This window comes from Pseudomyrmex gracilis, unplaced genomic scaffold, assembly GCF_002006095.1.
Source record: "Pseudomyrmex gracilis isolate BER0280 unplaced genomic scaffold, ASM200609v1 scaffold_134, whole genome shotgun sequence".
In the NCBI taxonomy this organism is placed as follows: Eukaryota; Metazoa; Arthropoda; class Insecta; order Hymenoptera; family Formicidae; genus Pseudomyrmex; species Pseudomyrmex gracilis.
This window is the reverse complement of record NW_018020718.1, coordinates 308799-329869: the sequence shown is the minus strand read 5'-3', so window position 1 is coordinate 329869 and position 21071 is coordinate 308799. Positions and strand designations below refer to the sequence as shown.

At 33.3% G+C, this 21071-nt stretch overlaps 1 protein-coding gene across 3 annotated transcripts in view; it reads right to left on the bottom strand.

Annotated features, from left to right (window-relative positions):
• The window catches only part of LOC109856766 (protein eva-1 homolog C), a 336019-nt gene that overhangs the window by 114967 nt on the left and 199981 nt on the right, over positions 1-21071 (bottom strand). The gene's annotated exons all lie outside the window — the stretch shown is intronic.

The following is a 21071-nucleotide window of genomic DNA, read 5'->3' as shown; positions in this document are numbered from 1 at the left end:
CTACCTTGAAGTGTAAACTTGTTTAATAAACCATATCTTTCATTTTCGATTTTTAATTCACGTAGTCCGGGAACTTTCCGGACAAACTGTGTAATACTGCAATAGAGTAACGTACATTATGCATTGTGACATTAATAATATTGTAGTAACATAGATTAGGTTAGGTTAGGTTAGGTTAAGTTAGCCCTTTTTTTTCGGGGAGATGCAAGGAGAGAAACAAAGCCTCCTCCTGCTTATATGTGTACGATAATGTGTCATACAAACAAAATATTTACTTGTAAAATGTACACGATATCCAAAAAATGATTGCCGCGGAACACGTATAGGTAGGATTCAGTGCAAAAGTATTAACAGTTTTTGGCGGATATCTCGGAAACTAAGTCTAAACGGTGGTTATATGTAAAAGAAGAAGTTGTTCAAAATCTTGTTTTCTATAACATATTAAAAAATCATATTAAAAAATCATCGAAATTGGAAGACTCGGTGAACATAATTATAAAGAATTTTCGAATTTTACGTTTTTTTTTTAAAAAAAAAAGAAGGGAAGCATATTATTTTTTTTGAGCTTGTTCGATTGATTCCTCACTATACTGACAAAATAAAGCATTTTTTTTTAAACCCGGATTAAAATAGCCATAATTGGAAAAAGACACTGCACAATTACCGATCCATGGTTGCAGCGCTTGCGTCTGCGCGAGCATGCGCAATATTAAACTTTTACCCAGCAAGTTAACTTCAGCATTCCTCTCATGTATTTTTGCCATTTTTGCCTATTATTTATTACTAATACATAATGTTAATAAATAATATTAATGTATTTTATATAAGTAAATACTAGAAGATGTTATATATTAAAAGAACGAAAGTGTTGTAGTTTAGGACTTTTATATAAATCGTATTTCCATTCATATATGGCCAAATAACCCACTACCATGAGGTATATGGCAAAACTGTAAGGTTTTTTTAAGTATTTCTTTAAGATATAAGAAATAATGATATCTCGTATTTGTAATTTCTTTATAATAAAAGTATAGAGTTTTTATCAATATAGTTCATTTATTTTTAACATTGTAAATACTACTTAATAAATTAAGTTTTCTTAATAAATTAAATAAATTTTACACATATTTACAAGATTATGAATATTACAGTAGTATAAAGTCATAAATGCATTATTTGGGATTAAGTTGCATTATGTTGAATGTGAGTGTTAAAACCATAAATAATTAAAACGCACACGTAATATATTAAAATTTTACACACTGTAAAATAGGTTTTTAGAATATAATATAAAATGTAGCTTTTGAACTAATTATACGGATGAGCAGAACAGTAGACATATAAAGGAAATTACTGTAATACGGGAACGAACAAATGCGCACCAACAGAACAATCCGGCTTTGAAACCGAGACTCAAAATTATAATGGTTGTATTCTTTGTGATGGCTTCTAGATCCGCTGTGTGAAGTACATTTTTACCCGATTACAAAAAAAACATGTTCACAACAGTCGACAAACTGATAATTCGGAATCAGTTCGCTTTCGCATAATCGCCAACTTAAATGTACCGTTTCAATCGACGATCGAGTCTGAAATCAATTATTTCTTGTTCCATTTATTTGTTTGTTTATGAGTTTTCATGCAGAAGTAAAATTAATATCGCAGCACATCAATCGCTTATGTAGAGAACTCGTGATATGAAATTGTATATCTATCAATATTTGCAAAACGTGAAAATAAATCGACGAGATGAGCAATGAGTCGTGCATAAAAATTCGAATAAAAAATAGCATTTTTTTATTTTCGCGTGGCGTTTTTAAATATCATGTTGCAAAAGTGTATGGAGATATCGGGTGCGTGAACCTCTATAGATGAATAGAAAGCACGAAAATAAAGGTCGATGATAAACGGTTACAAGCTCTTGATAAAAAGTGAAATAAAAATTGCTACCAACTTTCATGGAATGCATTTTTAACGTTAGCCGGAAATACGGCGATTGGATCCCGAAGCGGAAGTCGAAACGAAAGACACGAAATTGCGAGTTTAGCCGCAAAAAAAGAAAAAGACGCGAAGTTATACGTGGCATTTTAATTAAGAAAACTTCTCTGTTTGAGAAGTGGAACAAAGTATCAGCTGCGTAAGAAACGGGTGACATCATTACAAAGAATCATCTTTCCGAGTTTTGCATTCCTCGGAAGTCATTGATTATCTGACTGTTATTGGCGATGTCGTACATTGTCGAAAATTCCTAGGATTCCATTTTCAATCGGTTAATTGCGTGCGAGGACTCCAGTTACACGAGTCCGTTCAACTTGATTACGCTAAACGCAATCTGACCATATTATGCGGATGTCAGGCATCCTAATAAAGTGAGAAGAAACTAATTATAATAGCGTTGTAATTTCCTACGCATCAAAGGAAATGCAAGCAATATCACTTTTTTTTTATTTTAACGCATAAAACGCGTTTATTCTCTCTAATTGTATTCTGTTATCATATTTTATTTTCTATATGCCGCATATTACGTATCGTAATTAATATCTTTTGAACACAAATTTAATATATATAAAAATTTTATAATTTTTAATTTAATACAGGTTTTATAATAACAGGTCTGCCACTCTACATACATAGATACGTGTATGTACACCTTTTAAACATAAATTTTTCAACACAATATAAAAAGGTTACATAATATAACAAAAAATGTATACGTATTTAATAATCGAGTTTGCATTAATATAAAACGTATATTTCCATAGCGCAATGATTTTTTGCTCTTGCTGAGGTGAAATTTACCTCGCACGAGTGCTAGCCGGAAATCGATTAAATAACTTGCAAAAATTCGCGCGGAAAAAAATGTTGGTCGGTCCGCGTAATATCCCGCGAGAGAAGAAGGAAGACAGATCTCGCGCGTTGGCCGCCAGCGGGAAATGTGGAAATTACGTCTCGCTCTCTCTCTCTCTCTCTCTCTCTCTCTCTCGAGTTCCATTGCACTGAGATTTCTCGTACACGACACTCGTATTACGCGTGTATGTTACCCTCGCCCGTATATATGTGCACGCGATATCCATCTAATTATCGGCTTTCGGAGTTTCCGTCTTGGGCCATTCTCCTGCATTTCATGTGCAAAGCTTCCCGCGGGAGAAATCGATTTTCCGCGTGCGTCGATACATTCTGACCGTTCCCGTGTCGTCCGTCTCTCTGTACATAAACGTACGTAACGTAAACGTTTACCGAGGAACTTCGCCCCAGGAGCCACGTGTAATTCGCTTAAACCGTCGCGTTTCTCTTGCTGCTTGTAAGGAGCCAATATCATAAACTAACAACTAATCTCGACACGGAGACAGAACCGTCACTGTGACATTACACACGGCAGTTAAACTGCTTTTCATGTGTCGCACGCAAAATACAAACTGGATAAAATCATCTTACAAGTAATCACGCTTTTTGATAATAATGTAGAATGCTAAAACGCATACATTTATTTTTATTTTTTAATTCTTTAATAAAACATTTTAATTGTGTTTGCTTTTGCTCAGTTGACTGAAGATTTTTAGAATCCACCTTATAATCCACTTTAGAATCAAAATACTCTGTTTTTAATCAATTTTGAATAATAAATTATTTAATATCTAAGTGATTTATTTGGAAAATTTAGAAAAACATTATACTTAACATTATTACTTATGGAAAAAAATCAACTTCACTATATTTTCCGATATTTAGTCCGTGTGAATTTACATGTCGATTATTTATATGACGAGAGATAAAAAAAACTAGGACGTGTGTGTATATGCGTAGTAAATATACAAAACATCACACAAAACCCGTGCAAGTCTCCGCGACGATAAAAATCGAACTATAAACCGAAGGATCAGCATATCTCGCTTCCGATCTTTAGGACGGTGCACATCTGACCTCGCAACAATGCCTGAGCCGTAAAACGATCGCGAATCTAGTTCCCTTAATCCTCTGTCTCGAGTTGACAATCTATCTCGATTTATCGCCCGCTATTCATACATGACTGTTTAAAACTAAACGCCCTCTTCTCCACCCCTTCTTCTTCTCCTCTTCCTCCTCTTCCTCTTCGGGGATTCCTTATCAACGTCTGTTTATCCACTTCATTTTTACGATCTTCTTCTTTCCGATTGCCGCGATTTGCACACGTTTCTCGCGAGCGACACTTTTCTTCTCCGGCAAGCCACGACTTTTAAATTCCTCTCTCTTTATGGAAGCAGCAACGTATGGGGGAGCGAGTAAGCACTCACGCGGAAAAGCCCTTTCGCGAGATGCGAATTGCTCAGCGAGGCACCGAGCCACTTTCGGGTCGAACCCTTCTTATGGTTCTACGGGGAATACGCCTTCATTCAGGGGATACGCGTTTCGCCGGCTTTGAAAATTCCCAAGCAACTGCATTCGTGATGCAGTAAAGTACTGCTGCGCTGATTCGCTGCCGTGCAGTCGCGCCGAAAAAGCTTCCGTCATGGAAACAGCAGCACCGTCTCATCGAGAACGACGTGGAAATATCTCGTGTGCGTCGTTGGGAGCAATGACGCGATCGCATTCACGTCGCGATGTCGTTTCGCACGAATCATACCGCTTTACACTACATTTTAGTATATCGATATGCGGAAAAGCTTTAAATGCCGGAATCGGAAAAGTCTCACATGTAAGATGTTCTACATCTTATGATGATTTCTGACTGATTGTGAGTCGAACATCTTACATTACATTAAAATGAATAAAACTCGTGTATTAAAATAAATGTATTTGATTATTGTTATGCAATATCAAACTTTTGGTAATTATGCAATTTAGGTCGCACCCCACCGATTTCGTTGCGCTTTAGATGTGATGTAGGGCAGGTCATATTGAATAATTATCTGACAAAATGTTGCGGGGATCTTGGTTTAGGAGATATGATAATTGGAAGTTTCAGAATTTTAATGCTTTACATATTATAAGTTGATATTACGAACAGTAAAGTTTATGTATGTCGAACTAATGTGAGGAGTGTAAACAAAGCTACAAAAAAAAAGGTCAAGAATCTGTTTCACTATTTCTCGCAGTTCGTTAATAGCTTTCAACATGCGACCAATTTTTACGTCTTGTTAAGAACAGCGAGAAATTAATAGATTTTCTTGTTGATCGTAAAGTTATTCATGGACATATTAAATGTCCACAGTGTGGAGCAAATGTGAATTTAAATCGCAAATTTATGCTTTTTATGCATTTACCGAACGTATACAAGCGTTTTTAATAATTATATACAAGGTAGACTTCTTCACCAATTTCAATGAGCTTGAAATATGTTGTTAAGGACGTCATTTTGAACAAATTTTCTTTATACATGTTTTCGCCGCTCAACTCTAGTTTTCGAGTTATACACAAAAGAAGTTTCATAAATGAATCCTTGTTTTCTAACACTGTGTCGTTTTAACACGTTCCGTGCCGGTCCGATTTTCGATGACTTTTTGTTCACGCCACGTGGGTCGTATGCGCCTCACGCTTTCGAGACTACCAATTTTGTTTATGACATATGTTTCATAATATTTCTACAATTGCAGAAATCATTATTATCAAGAAAAAAGTAGTTAAATTCCTACGATGTAATAACTATATTGTACATGATATTTAGGCATCAATATGATTTTAGAAAATATTTTATGATAATGTCACACTCAATAGCGAAAATAGCATATAGACGGAAAGTCTAGAGTGGGGCGTATACGACTCACGCGGAACGTGTTAAGAAGTAAATATTTTGTTCGTATGACATGTGTAGGCAGAGAGGCCTTTGCCTCTCCGGCAAAGCCTCTCTCCCTGCACCCCTTCGAAAAAACTTAACGTGCAATGCATAATGTACTTTACTATATCGCAATATATTAAAGATTGAGTTCAATTATGTTTTTCATGAGGGAGGGGAGGCGAAGCCTCCCCTGCCTACACGCTTACAACATTATACTGCCGAATTCTTGTTTAAAAGATTATATACTGTAATGAAAGGAGAAGCTCCGCTCCACCCTCTGCACTCCCTCTCCGTCTACACTTGTACACAGCGCGTCACTAAATCGCGGAATAGGCGCGAGATCGGAGGGCAAGCGGGGCGGTTCTCGCTTGCCCTCCGATCCCGCGCCTATTCCGCGATTCAATGACGCGCTGTGTACTATACAACCGTGTGATACCACCAAAATATTTACTTCATAAATTGACACGGTGTTGACAAACAAGGATTCATTTATGAAACTTCTTTTGTGTATAACTCGAAAACTAGAGTCGAACGGCGAAAACATGTATAAAGAAAAGTTGTTCAAAATGACGTCCTTAACAACATATTTCAAGCTCATTGAAATTGGTGAAGAAGTCTACCTTGTATATAATTATTAAAAACGCTTGTATACGTTCGGTAAATGCATAAAAAGCATAAGTTCGCGATTTAAATTCACATTTGCTCCACACTGTGGACATTTAATATGTCCATGAATAACTTTACAATCAACAAGAAAATCTATTAATTTCTCGCTGTTCTTAACAAGACGTAAAAATTTGTGTAGTCGCATGTTGAAAGCTATTAACAAACTGCGAAAAATAGTGAAACAGATTCTTGACCTTGTAGCTTTGTTTTTAGTGCGAGGCACTACCGTGCCTTTTGATTATGGCAAGTAGTAGGGTGCAGTAAGGTTTTTACCTCGGAATCCTTATAGTGAATAGATTTTTGTGAAACTTGTTTTATTGTATTTGTAATAGTAAGTAGTAAAAAGTTTACCCATTAAGAATTACCGCTTATGATTATTTAATTATTTAAACAAATAATTATTAATTATAAAAAAAACTATATATTTTTGCAATAAAGTCACGGTATTTTTTGTAATTAGTCACAAAAACATAAGAAAACCATATTTTTAATACATTATGTGTAAATATTTAAATTTATACATGTTATATATGTTTGAAAGTATCTGAAAGTAGTTTCGTTTTAGAAGCCATATGGCGTGGAACGTTGTACTTTGTATTATGGACTGTGTATATTTGTAGTTCATTGTTGTTTGTGGTAATAATTATATAAAAGTGATTTATAAACAATTTTTTGCAAGCGTTGAACATAAGTTTTATTTGACATTTATAGAATAATTAAGGAATTCAAACGTATAATTTTATGTAAACTGTACAATTGTTATTAACCTGAATTTTCCTTTTTGTAGGTTATGTTAACAATAAATCAATCAAATAATAGTAGTGATTTAGATGATATTGAAGAAAATCTCTGTTTTTATTTGCGAAAGACTCGAGATTACAGAATAGCTCGGTGAAATTACTCAAATAACAAGAAGATTAGCAAATTTAAAAAAAGCTTCTTAGCAAAGAAATGATGAGCTCTTGAAATATAAATACCTGTCAATCTGCATACGCTCACACAATGTGTTGACAAAAATATATAAATACAAAATATATCAATGCATATAAAAATACAGAAAAAAAAGATTTGGTATACTCTCTACCAAACAAAAGACTACAAATTTCATTATCGAATGGTTTTGATTGGAAAAATAATTGTTTTATTTATGAAAAAAAAAACAGATAAAACAAAAAAAAAAATAAAAAAGACGCAAGATTCACGAAAATCTACTCACTATAACCGAGTTCCGAGATTTTTTATTTTTTGTGTCTAATTGAACTCCATTAGTAATCCCGATCCGAGTCTTTTGCAAATAAAACAGAGATTTTCTTCAATATTATCTAAATCACTACTATCATTTGATTGATTCATTGTTAACATAACCTGTAAAAATGAAAATTCTCAGGTTAAATAACAACTGTACAGTTTACATAAAACTGTACGTTCACAAATTCTTTAATTATTTTATAAATATCAAATAAATCTTACCTTCAACGCTTGCAAAAAATTGTTTATAAATCACTTTTATATAATTATTACCACAAACAATAATAAACTACGAATATACACAGTCAATAATACATAGTACATAGTACAACGTTTCACGCTATATGGCTTCTAAAACGGAAGTATATAGAGAAGACCGGGGCTAGTTGTGACACGGGGTTAGTTGTCAAAGTGCTATTATCTTGCTTACTAAATCTTGGAAAATATTCTTCTTTTTATTGTAAGTTGCTACTAGTTGTGTTAGTAACGTGTACGAAAGAACTTTTCTTAAAAACATTATATATGATATTTACGAGCACTTTTGTAAAACTGGATATGGCAAGTAGATTTTTCTGATCTCGATTCTTTAGTAATTTTATTGGTTTTAAAATTTCTAATTGCAATTTTATTTTATGTATAGGAAATATGATAGTTTTAAATAAGTTTTTCTATATTTATTTAATTGTCATCGCATCGCAGTTTATAAATATAATATCTTTTATTTAAAATGAACGTTTGGGATAAGTTAACTCAAATTGAGACGGAATAAGTTGTCACACGATGAGCATACGCGAAGAAGTAATTGCAGTGATCGTCATGCGTCGTTATAACTTTTTCAGTATCTATCATTGTTTTTTTTATTAAAAATTAAGTTACTAATTATGTTTTATAGTTTTTAACTGATTTAGTATTGTGAAATCATTTAAAGTTGTTTTATATATATATATATATGATTATTGATATTGTATAAATACTTTATACTTACCGTATAATGTTATGTACTCTCAATAAATTTAATAAAATAAAAAACAGAAATTTTTTATATCTTATTGTTTCTCTGTATAAAAGACATGTGACAATTAACCCTGGATATGGGTCAGGTTGACAAATCTGTGCAATTGTACTTAACATTAAAATACTCTTTCGTGTAAAGATATATAAGAATAATATTTGTTTTTCCTTAAAGCTAAAGGATGTGACTATTATATAATGTACCCAATATTCCATAATATTGTGTACATTTCTTTTTTACAATCTATTTTGGATGTTACTTTGTGCCCCGGTCTCCCCTACTTTCAGGACTAACATACAGTCATCGAAAAGTATCGGACCCCCCTAATATCTTCAGTTAGAATGTATTTTAGAGAAAATGTCTAATAGCAAAGTTGTATGGTTTCAAGCGAGGAGTAAGATGATGAAAAATGATGATAACCTTGACTTTGATCTTGACCATGTCCTTTAAGGTCATTTCAAGGTCAACCTTATTTTTTTAAATGGAACCCCCTACATTTTATTGCATATTTTTATAGCTTATCTTGAGAGCTTTCCAAAACACTATAATAAAATATTTTTTTATTAAGTACTTTTTGAGTTATAAAGATTTGAAATTAACAATTTGTTAAGTGATTCCGGCCAGTTAAGGCAAGAGTAGCGTGTGGGTCCGGCCAGTTAAGACAAGAATGGCGTGTGGGTCCGGCCAGTTAAGACGAATTTCATTCCAATTGGTCAGCTTGGGCAAAATATTCAATTGTATCAAACAATTCACAACAAATGTTCAAATTGTTGCCCTTCAACAGCCTAGCAATGTGCCAATCTGTTATAAACAGCTGAAACCGCATTCCGGTACGTTTCCGGCGATATTAGTTTTATCTCTCGAGTTATTCTCCCTCTTAAATCATCTAAATCTTGAGGCTTGGTGGCATAAACTTTACTTTTCAAGTAACTCCACAAAAAAAAAGTCAAGTGGGGTCAAGTCCGGAGACCGAGGTGGCTACTCAATATGCCCCTTCGCCCTATCCACCTGTCCTGAAAGATCTCATTCAAATATTGACGGACAATGACACCATAACGAGGTGGAGCTCACGATCACCTTCGGACAGTTTTCCGCCGTAGCCTACTAGCATAACCGCTTGAAGCCGTACAACTTTGCTATTGGACATTTTTCCAAAATGCATTCTAACTGAAGATATTAGAGGGGTCCGATATTTTTCGATGACCCTGTATATAACATGTATAAATTTGAATATTTACACATATTGTGTTAAAAGTATGATTTTTTTATGTTTCTGTGACTAATTCTATAAAACTGGTGACTTTATTGCAAAACTATATTGATTTTTCTTTATAATTAATAATTATTTGTGTAAATAATTACATAATTATAAGCGATACATTTTATTGAGTGAACTTTTTACTACTCATTATTACAAATACAATAAAACAAGTTTCACAAAAATCCATTCACTATAACTGGGTTCCGAGGTTTTTGATTTTTTGTGTCTAATTGCACTCCACTAAAGACAGTATCCGCCTTGAATATAATAAAATGGTAATTATGCAGTTTAGCTCCTTTTCTCAAGTTTGGCTATTTTAATCCGGTTTAAAAAAAAAACGCTTTATTTCATCATCACAATGAGAAATCAATCGGAGGAGCTCGAAAAAATAATGTATTTCCTCTCTTTTTTTTGAAAGAAACGTAAAATTCAAAAATTTGTCATAATTATATTCACGGGATCTCCCAATCTCGATAATTTTTTAATATGTTGTAGAAAACAAAATTTTGAACAACTTTTTTTTTTTTACGTATAACCGCTGTTTGAGCTTAGTTTCCGAGATATCCGACAAAAACTGTTGCTACTTTTGCACTGAATCCTATACATGTTCCGCGGTAATCAGTTTTTGGACATCGTGTAAGGACGTAGTCTCTTCCCCTGCTTACACGTGTACGATAGTGTGTGATACACATGAAGTATTTACTTGAGAAACGTACACGATGTCCAAAAACTGATAAGATTTATTTATAAAACTTTTTTTTATAAACATAACTATAAATATAACTTTTTTATAAACAACTTTTTTCGAGCTCCCTCCAGTGATTCTTCACTTTAGTGATGAAATAAAGCGTTTTTAACAAAAACCGGATTAAAAAAGCCAAAATTGAGAAAAAAAGCTAAATTGCATAATTACCAATAAAACAATAAAATATATATGTATGTACGTCATTTCTTATTTTTTCTTATTTCTTCATTGCATAGAATCCAAGTAAATGTCGCTTCATGTCGAAAGTGTCCACATAGTTTTTCGAAGGAAGGAGTAGGGAAAGAGGCAAAGCCACTCCTCCTGCCTACACACGCAGGAGGATTACAACACGAACAAAAATAACATAAGAATAGTAGTATTATTCCGAAACTTTAAATTGTCATATCTCCTAAACCAAGGCCGTTCCTCGCAAAATTGTTTTAGATACTTACTCAGTATGACCTGCCTTACAACATATCTGAAGCACATCAAAATCGGTGAGGTGTGACCTAAAATTCATATGTACCAAACTTTTATATAAAGTACGTTTTTCACATTAATTAAAACAAATATAATGAAAATACTACATTTTTTGTAAGAAACATTATGTATGCAAACTTTAAATACACGAATAATAATAATATCGTAAAGGCCAAAAGCGTTCCGATATGTGCGCGCGATATACTTATTGTATATGTATATCATAATTATCTAAACTTTTTAAAATTTAAATTACATTTATTCTAAAACTTTAAATTTTTAATAATTTTTATCATTGAGTTGAATCAAATATATATTCGCAAATTAATTCGAGGATCTACTATCTACCTATATTTGATTTTACTTTACATTAAACATATGTGTAATTAACACATTGATTACATAAACGGCTCTAAACCGCCTAGTAACTTTGAAGTCACGTACAAATATATCAATATTCTTTTAGTCTAATTTCATTTTGAGCCACAATGTAAAGTACGTACTTCCACTTCTCATTCGTAACCATGAAAATTGTTTATTGCAATTGTCAAAACAATTAAAAAACTAAAATTTTTGAAAATTTATTGTTAATCTCTCTGAAAGTTGACCTTTGCTGATTTTGTTACATAAAGTTTTTTATACTTATGAAAAAAAATCAGGTTATAGAAAGGGTAAGGTTAAAGTTAAAATTATATTTGCACTTCTATTCTATGCTTGAATTTTTACACGCTCAAACAACTCATCATTAGTTATTTTGAAATTATTATTTACAAACAAGAAGATGCACAAGTTCATATCGTATATAGAGTGTTTGAACTTTTTGACAAAACCAAAGTATAAAGGTAGACATGATCAATCTATCTCGGAAAATCATATATCATTTTGCAAAATTTGCAATAATTATTAGCTTATTAATTAATTAATATGAGTCAATAAGCACCTAAAAAACATCGGACTTTATAGGCGCGTATACGTGATTTTCAGTTGTAAAGAAAACTTGCTTACTTTGTACAATCTTTTAACAAAGACGGGTGTAACACAGCGACGTGCGACACAACTTCTCGCTATCAGTTGATATTGATTTATTACAAATTATATGGTCTCTTTTATACACGCCTACAAAATTCCGCTTTTTACATGCTCATATTAATTAATTAATAACTTAATCAATATCGCAAAGTTTGCAAAAAATGGTTTATGGCTTTTATTTACCTAAATTAGGTCAATAAGAACAGAACAGTTTTTTTCGCGTTTTAGTTGTGTTAAAAAGTTTCAGAGATCCTGTATATATATTATATAATTAAATTAATACTACTTTTTTTAAAAAAAAACATATAATTAAATTAATACTACAAAAAAACATTATACAATTAAATTAATACTACAAAAAAAACATATATATATATATATATAATTAAATTAATACTACTTTAAAAAAAAAACATTTACTTAAACGCCTCAAAAGCGATAAATATGTGAGATGGATTTTATATATTGGTCTAATTCGGACTGTTAACTGTTTGAACTTCTGTTGGATTCACATGTACGTGTGTTTAATCGAGTAGATTTAAACTCCATCTAGACTCTCGTTCTAAAGTGAAAAGCGATAAATGGTAGATGAATGTGTTTTAAAACTTCATAAATCGTCCACAGTTAACTGTGATCGGAAGTTGATCCAATATGAGAACTCAAGTAAATGGCAAATAAATTAGCCCGACTATGGTCTTGTTTTATAGATCGAGCTTTTGTTGAGAGATCGAATAAATCACTCGAAAAGAAGATTCTTCCTTGATATCTGACCCTTTGGACTATCGATTATCATTGCTTTTCTCTACACATTGTACGTTACAATCTATCTGTAAAAAGGATCAAAAAACGCCGTAAATCCAGTTGTAAAAATCACAAAGGATCAAGGATTGGCTTGAGACGAGTTTACCGAGTGTAAACCACGTATCACGCAAAACCACACATTTATACATGACATGTGTATCTTTTTATCGAAAATAACATAAAAGAACTGACACATAAAATTTTATTTTTTACTTAATTTACATCGAGAGAAATGCGGAACCTCATTGACGTAGGTAAGGTGGTGTCCAGTGACCGAGAAATATTATATGAAATAGAGGAGAGAAAAGCGTGAATGGTTCATGAAAAGAGCAAGATCCGTAGAAGAAGATAAGATCGCTAAAGAAATAAAAGAGTTACTCCATTTTCGTATGCGGACGGGATCATACGTACAATGGTTCCTTTCTTGGCCGGTGGGATATGAAATATGAAATCGATACGCGGACTCTCTCTTGCGAATATCACAAACCGATGGGTGTCGGTTCGGTGTGATTTTTATTGTATACCGAATGTAAGTTATTATACCGCAACGTTGCGCGAATAACGCTGCTTGTTGCCAAAAAAGTTTAAAAAAAGTAGAAAATCATTCTGAATTATCAACAAGTTCTTCGTATTTTTCGAAAACTGTCCTAAATTCAATAGCTAATGCTATATACAATCAAATCTTTCTTACTGTGTATGTATGTTTATGTGTAATTCATCTGTAAGTATTTTTAATAAAAGATATTTTACGAGAAATAAGTGCGCATGATGTTACTCGAATTTTATATTCTATTTCTTTCATCGAAAAACTTTTATTTTCAAATTTAGGGGATTTTATACTGAAAAAGTTTTTTCTAAAGATTTTAGATACTACTCTTCTAAAATTAAAAGCTTCTTTAACATTCAAAGATGTTTTTCGGGTTTAAATTAATGTCATGTTTATACCGACGTTTCGTGAACATTTCAGTTCACTTTATTAGGGTTTTTAATGATACAGTATCAGGCTGCTCTTGAAACCTGATGAAGTGAGCTGAAATGTTTACGAAAAAATGATATAAAAATGACACTAACGAGGTTAAAACCCGAAAAACAGTTTTGAATGTTAATACAACGTGAAAACATTAAATATCAGCATATTCTTTGTTTGCGGTGATAGTTATTAAATTGGAATAAGGAATATTTTGTATTAATTTAAAAGAAATTGTTTTTGCGTTTGGATACTTGTTGTTTTGTTTGTTTTCTTTTTCAGAACCTATTCCTTCTCTTCCTTTTCCTGCATTATCAATGACGTCGGGAGGTGGCGACGTTGCATCATTCCGTACCGTTACATCACGTTTAGCTTTATTGTATTAGGGAAGACCGCCTTGCTCACGGTTTTTGACCGTGGTTTTCCCGTGGGTTTTAAGGCAAATGCCGAGGTGGGGACTTGGGGAGTCCGTAAGAACGTTGGGTCCACGGGAACTTCTTCCCCCCCTCCCTTGTCCGAAGTCCGAGGGATTTCAAGAAATTTACGGAGCCCCGAAGAAAGAAGTCACTCGAGAAGAGTTTCTTCGTCCGGTCGGCTCGAGATCCTGTAACAGCAGTTCAGGAGGGAGCTAGAAGACCGAAGATCTGTAATCGTCGGGACGACGATTTGGAAGAAGAGAGAGGCAATGTTACGCGGCGGTCACCGCGTATGTGTCGCGGGAGCCGCGTGAACGGCGCGCGCTTGGCGCGACTGTTTGTTGCCGGGCGACTCGCGAGTTTGTTTAAAGCTTGTTCTACATTGATCGCAAACGCAAACGCAAGGAACAGGTCTGGTAGAATTGACTAATCGTATTGATCAAATCAGCCGCTTGACCAGCGTGATTGGTCAATTCTACGAGATCTATACCTTGCGTTTGCGCTTGCGATCAATGTGGAACGGGCTTAAGAAGAATTGCAACGGAAAGCTGTCACGTCGCGCCACGACGACTCGTCCTGATATAATTTTGGTTGTAATTATTTGTATTCTGAGTAATAATAAAGTGTTTTAAGAGAGAGAGACCGCGCTTCTTCTTCACCGCGAACGCGCGCATGAATCTCAGTGGCGATAGTGCCGTCTCGCCTCCGCGGGCGCAACAATATGTATACATGTATTTCCGCTATAAATAGACCGTTCGTGAAATGAGTTGTTGCGTACATAACTAAAATTACAATATTATAATGCAGCAAATACAGTGTAACTATGCTTACAATGAACGAAAAAGTAATTAAGTGGCTAGAATCGGGAAGACTTGGACAATCTAAAAGAAATATTCTTCAAGTAAGTTACATAACCTAACCTAACCTAACTAAACCACTTTTCGCCTCCGATCTACACTAAAGATTTAGATTAAAATATACATAATATTAAAAAATATAAAATTATTTAAAAAATTTTCTTTAGTGCAAAGAAATGCACAGTTTAGTACAGGTTATGCATTAATCAATCCAATTAGTATATATTTTTATCAATATTACTCTTTAGAGAATTTCCTTTGTAAGAAAATCTCCGTGGTGTCTATTTTAACTCTCAAATTGCAAAGGTTTTTTAGCACCTTTTATTTGCAAACAAGAATCGTTTATGTCCCACTGTATTTTACTTAATGTTAAAGTTATAGAAAATTTCTAAAAAAATTTACATAGTATCTTTAAACCTTGTACTTTACAAATCACTCAAAACATTTTAGAAAAATTAATTTGTTTAAATAATTTCTTAATATAAACGAAGTAACTCGAGTGTAGTAACTCGAAATGTAGTTTTATTTGAAAAATTGTAACTTTCCAAGAAATTGACCGAACTGAAAAAAGTGCTTAAATTGAAGGTACTGTTGCAGTGTCATAAACAAACTTATGCTATTGTATTTTTATTTTGGATTTTTGATGTTTTTTTTCAAATTTTGTTTTGTCACTGTAGCTGTCGAAGTTGTACTGGAAACTTGAAATTTGGACGTTACGTTCTCCTCCTATACAATTTTTGTAAAGTTGAGTCGCACCTTCTTCCCTCGTCTGTAAGTCATAAATGCAAGTAGATTTTTTGTGCGGATACGAATGATCCTTGTTTGCAGAGTAAGAGTTAGTATAGATGTAAAACTTAAAGTAAATAGGATCCTCAAAACGAGAATACAATTTTTCGGTGTACATATTGTAGAGAAAAATGATTGTAAGCGACGAAAATATATTTTCCGTATTATATTTTATTTTCAAGTGTTCGTACGACGGCTGACGAGTTTTCAGCCTGAGTTTGTATTTAGTTATATGACAGTCCTGGCAATAAATATTTATCTGATTTTCCCACGCCGTATCGTTTAGGTATCGGTCGGTCAAATTCAAATGTATTGTATACAACACGCGAGAGGATTTGGCCAATGATTTACAGGAACAACATCTCTCAAAAGGCCGACGATAGCACTCGACAAAATCGTTGCGGAGAGATCACCGGCAACAGTCGACGCGAACAGATCGAGGCGAAAGATTGTATCCGCGGGGAATCACTTCTTTTGTTAACACACAATCGATAATTATATTCGTTTTATAAGTGAATACTTTCTAATATTTATTTTATTTTACCTATTGACAATTTATCCTCACGGTTCCTACAATATAGTATGTGTACATATGTTTATGTGTAATTTGTCTGTAAGTGTTCTCAATAAAATATATTTCACGAGAAATAAGTGCGCATAGATGTTACTCTAATTTCATATTCTATTTATCCTTTGATTAAAGATAAATGTAATCTCGTGAATAAATAACGGAAATAAAAGATTAATCTGGGATTCGATACTTGTAAGAAACTAAGAACTCATCACCGTTAACAACTTTTGTAGCAGCAAACCGTTTGCTCTTTTTCGTGTACAGTCTAAGTGACCTCAAACAAATTTGTCAGTTGCACGCTCCGCGAAACACAGGGACGCTGTTTTCAGGTCAGTTGCCATTATTTCGCGAGACCGAGATTTTGGCCCGCGATGTATCTCTCTTTTTCCGGCCTCGCACGCAAGATGATAATTGTCAGTGAATTAAGCACAAAGAAAACAAGTTTTCATGCAAACGCATTCCCCGCGAGACTTTTCTCCCGCGCGAGAAGTTTCTCCTTTCTCCCGTCGTACATTCCTGTTCAAAGAATAAATCGCATATCCTACGACGCTCTTTCTCCCGACTTCTCACGATTTGCTCGATTACTATTCTCGCGAAAATTTTGCGGCGCTTCTTTGCCGATGTTTGCTGTTATACTTGAGTTAGTTTCTCTCCGCTTTTCAAAAGCAGACGAACAAAGTTACTTCTTTCGACACGTTTAAATGGAATGGAAAGTACTGACAGTTTTTCGTTTGAAAAATCATGTGAACTGTAAAAATAAGTAAGAAAAAAAACAAATATCTATTGTTCTACTAAAACATCTTGATTTATTTAAAAATAATTAATTTTTTTATATTATTATATTCCATAAAATATTTATTTCTCATTATTTTAACAAATAAACACATGATATTTTTATATGTATTTTATTTTGATTCTAATTGTTATTGTAATAATATTGAAACAGAAAAAACTTTCTATCTCAAAGTTGCTGATTCTTACGAAAGATAAAACGGATATATATGACATGATAATAATCTTACATATGGAAGCCGAATGGTATGACAAGAACAGTTTCGTTAGAAGTTTCAAAAGAAAAGTGCTTTTTCGGTCTAGGAGGATTGGGCGAAACTCGAGTGTAAAGCGCGGAAAATCGTTGTGAAAATAATAGGAGAAGGATTGCGGTAATCTCGATTTTGTATAAAATCTTCCGAAAGATAAGAACGGCCGTGCTCTCGGATTCATGCATCCGAGCTCACGCATCCGAGTAGCATTTACGACTTGAAGCGTACGAAGGTTAACCTCAGAAGAGAGGGATCCGGTTTACGATTCTTTCCGGTTCGCCGCTCGCGCGGGAATAGACTGAGAGAGAGAGACGGAAACGAGAAGAATAAGTACTTCACCTGCATCCTCCTTCTCTGGATTAGAAATGAAGAGTTCGCGAGGAGCCAATAAATGTAAGACGTTTGAGTAAAGTTTTCGAGCGAGAAGAGGAGTAGACGAAGGTGTTGTCACAGAAATCGAACGGGCGTGAACGATGACGTAAACGCTTTCTTTCTCCACACCGAAGAATGCACAATCGTAATGCCGGTTATGAAACGGAGATAACGTATCCTATATTTGATCGGCGTTCGAATTCTTTAAAACTTCGGAATTTAGGCGGCTTGGATTGAACGGAATTTAGATCTGTGCGGAACTTCCTTCCGGAAGCTGAAGAGGCAGAATCGAGAGATAATCGGAATCTAAAGTACGTCCAAATATTAAACTTTCTATGAGAGAATGGGATCGTGTCTTACCTAGTTTTGCAAATTTCCCAAGTTTGTGCGTTACACGAGAAATATCGATATGTGTGGTCTTCTCTTCAGCTTATTAAAAAAAAAGCTGTATTAAACGCTAGTCACAAGACTGACATACATAGTTTAACTGAATATTTGATGCGATACTTTGACTATTAATAGTACAAATAGTACTTACAAAAGCGATAAATGATAAATAAATGTGTTTTAAAACTTTATAAATTGTCCATAGTTAACTGTCGTCGAAAGTTGATCCAATATAAGAATTCGTGGCAAAAAAACCGATTCATCTACTATTTATCGTACTATTTACTTTTTGTAAGTACTATTATTATTTAAAAAATATTTTGTGTTTGAACAATTTTGACACAGCCAAAGTATGAAATTAAGTCAATCTGAACAGAAAAGTCATGTAGGGGAGACCGGGGCACATTGTGACATGCAAATTATATTATTAAAAATAACAAACTGTACACCATATTATGTAATATTGTGTAAGTACATTACATAATCGTCACATCCTTCAGCTTTAAGAAAAAAAATATTATTTTCATATATCTTTATACAAACAAAGTTATTTAATGTTAAACACGATCGTGTAAATTTGTCAACGTGCCCCGTATCCAGGATTAGTTGTCACATAAGCCAAAATTCTGATTTTCTTGAATGTAAGATCAAAGTTAATATCTAAAGCACATAATATATAATTAACTTTTTTTTAACGTTCTTCTTCTTGTAAATCACTGATAAAATTCCTTTTTGGTTTAGCATAACCACACTTGTACAAATCGTATTTTCACATATGTCCTTTTCTGAAATTTTCTTACAATACCGAACTAATGTATGATATTCAGTTCACTTCAAATAATAATGCAGCTTGTCGCATTGACAAAGTTTTTGTTAAAGTTATATAGCGCGACGCATCCTACGAACGGCGATTACTTCCTCACGCATACTCACCGTGTGACAACTTACCCCAAACGTTTTCATTTTAAATAAAAGATATTATATTTATAAACTGCAATGCGATGAAATAAATATAGGAAAACTTATTTAAAACTACCATTTTTTTTATACCTAAGATAAAATTGCAATTAGAAATTCTAAAATCAATGAAATTACTAAACAATCGAGATAAAAAAATCTTCTTGCCATGTCTAGTTTTATAAAAGTGCTTGTAAATATCATATATCATGTTTTTAAGAAAAGCTATTTCGTACACGTTACTAAAACAACTAAGTAACTATGTAAGTAGCAACTTACAATACAAAGAAGAATATTTTCCACGATTTAGTAAGATAATAGCAGTTTGACAACTAACCCCGTGTCACAACTAGCCTCGGTTTCCCCTACTATTTTGCAAAATTTGCAATATTTATTGAGTTATCAATTACTTAATGTAAGCCAATGAGCACGTGGTAAGCGACGGTCTGAACTTTTTAGGTATTTATATCATTGCGTGAAAATCAGCTTATAATAAAAACCTAAGTCATACATTTACTCCGCTTTTTGTTGGTAGAACATTGTATATAAGAAGTAGTTTTCTTTGCAATTTCATTGCTTTCCATGCGCTCATTGGCTTACATTAACATGTTAATTGCCCAGCATAGATTGAGTATGTTTTTCGGGAGACCCACAAATCCGCGATTCACGGATTATCCATCCGCTATTATATAAACTGACAACGGTTTGTTTGTTTTTCATTTGTTTGTCTTTTTCCCCAATTGGAACTGTTTCTAAACAAATGGTCAACAATCTGAAACCTCTGAATTCTTCCGTTACTTTTGTTTGTTTTTTTATTTGGAAACCAGTCATTTTTGTAACAAACATCGAACTTTGTAGAGTATAGTTTTCTTCAGAATGTATTATTATATATTTTTTACGTATAAATTACTTATAAGCACTTGTGTACAGTTTTGTGTACGTTGTTACTATTAAATAACTGTGTTACTATTAATAACTTGCCAATTATTGTAAAATTCTGCTAATTAAGTGAATGAAATCGTCACCCAAATATGAATGACGTAGCGATCAACGTGTAATTAAGAATTCAATAAATATAGTAAATTTTACAAAATGGCAAAGTACTTTTTTGTTCATTGATCCAATCTATCTTCGGTTGTGTCAATATATTTTTCAGACACCTTATATGTATACACTCTACACACACGCGCTCGCGCGCGCAAACATTTCTGAAGACGGTTTCCGAATTTGAACCGCGTTAATGTCACTTTTATATCAGCAAGCTTTTATATAGAAGAAAAACACTTCTTACCGGAGAGAGCATAAGTATATATTTGAAAAGTTTGTATTATAATGTTAAATTATTTGTTAGAAAGAAAATATAAAGCGAATCTCAAAAAATCTAACAATAATCATTTTAAACCAATATATAAGGCCTTACGAGCCGTTTCCAAGATGTTGAGCGGAAACTGTACGTGTATATATATATGTACACATGCATACACATGTAACAAATTCAACTTGTAAATTTTTACAAGTGAGTATTTTTTGAATCGAAATCTCAATTCCTAAATTCATACGAGATGCTGTGGATTTGCATCTCACAGACCCCGGATACCCCCTTAACTATTTTTAAAATATTGCGAAAAAAACTCCTCGGCCTCCTGGCCAAGATATGAATTTAGGAATTGAGATTTCAATTCAAAAAATACTCACTTGTAAAAATTTACAAGTTGAATTTG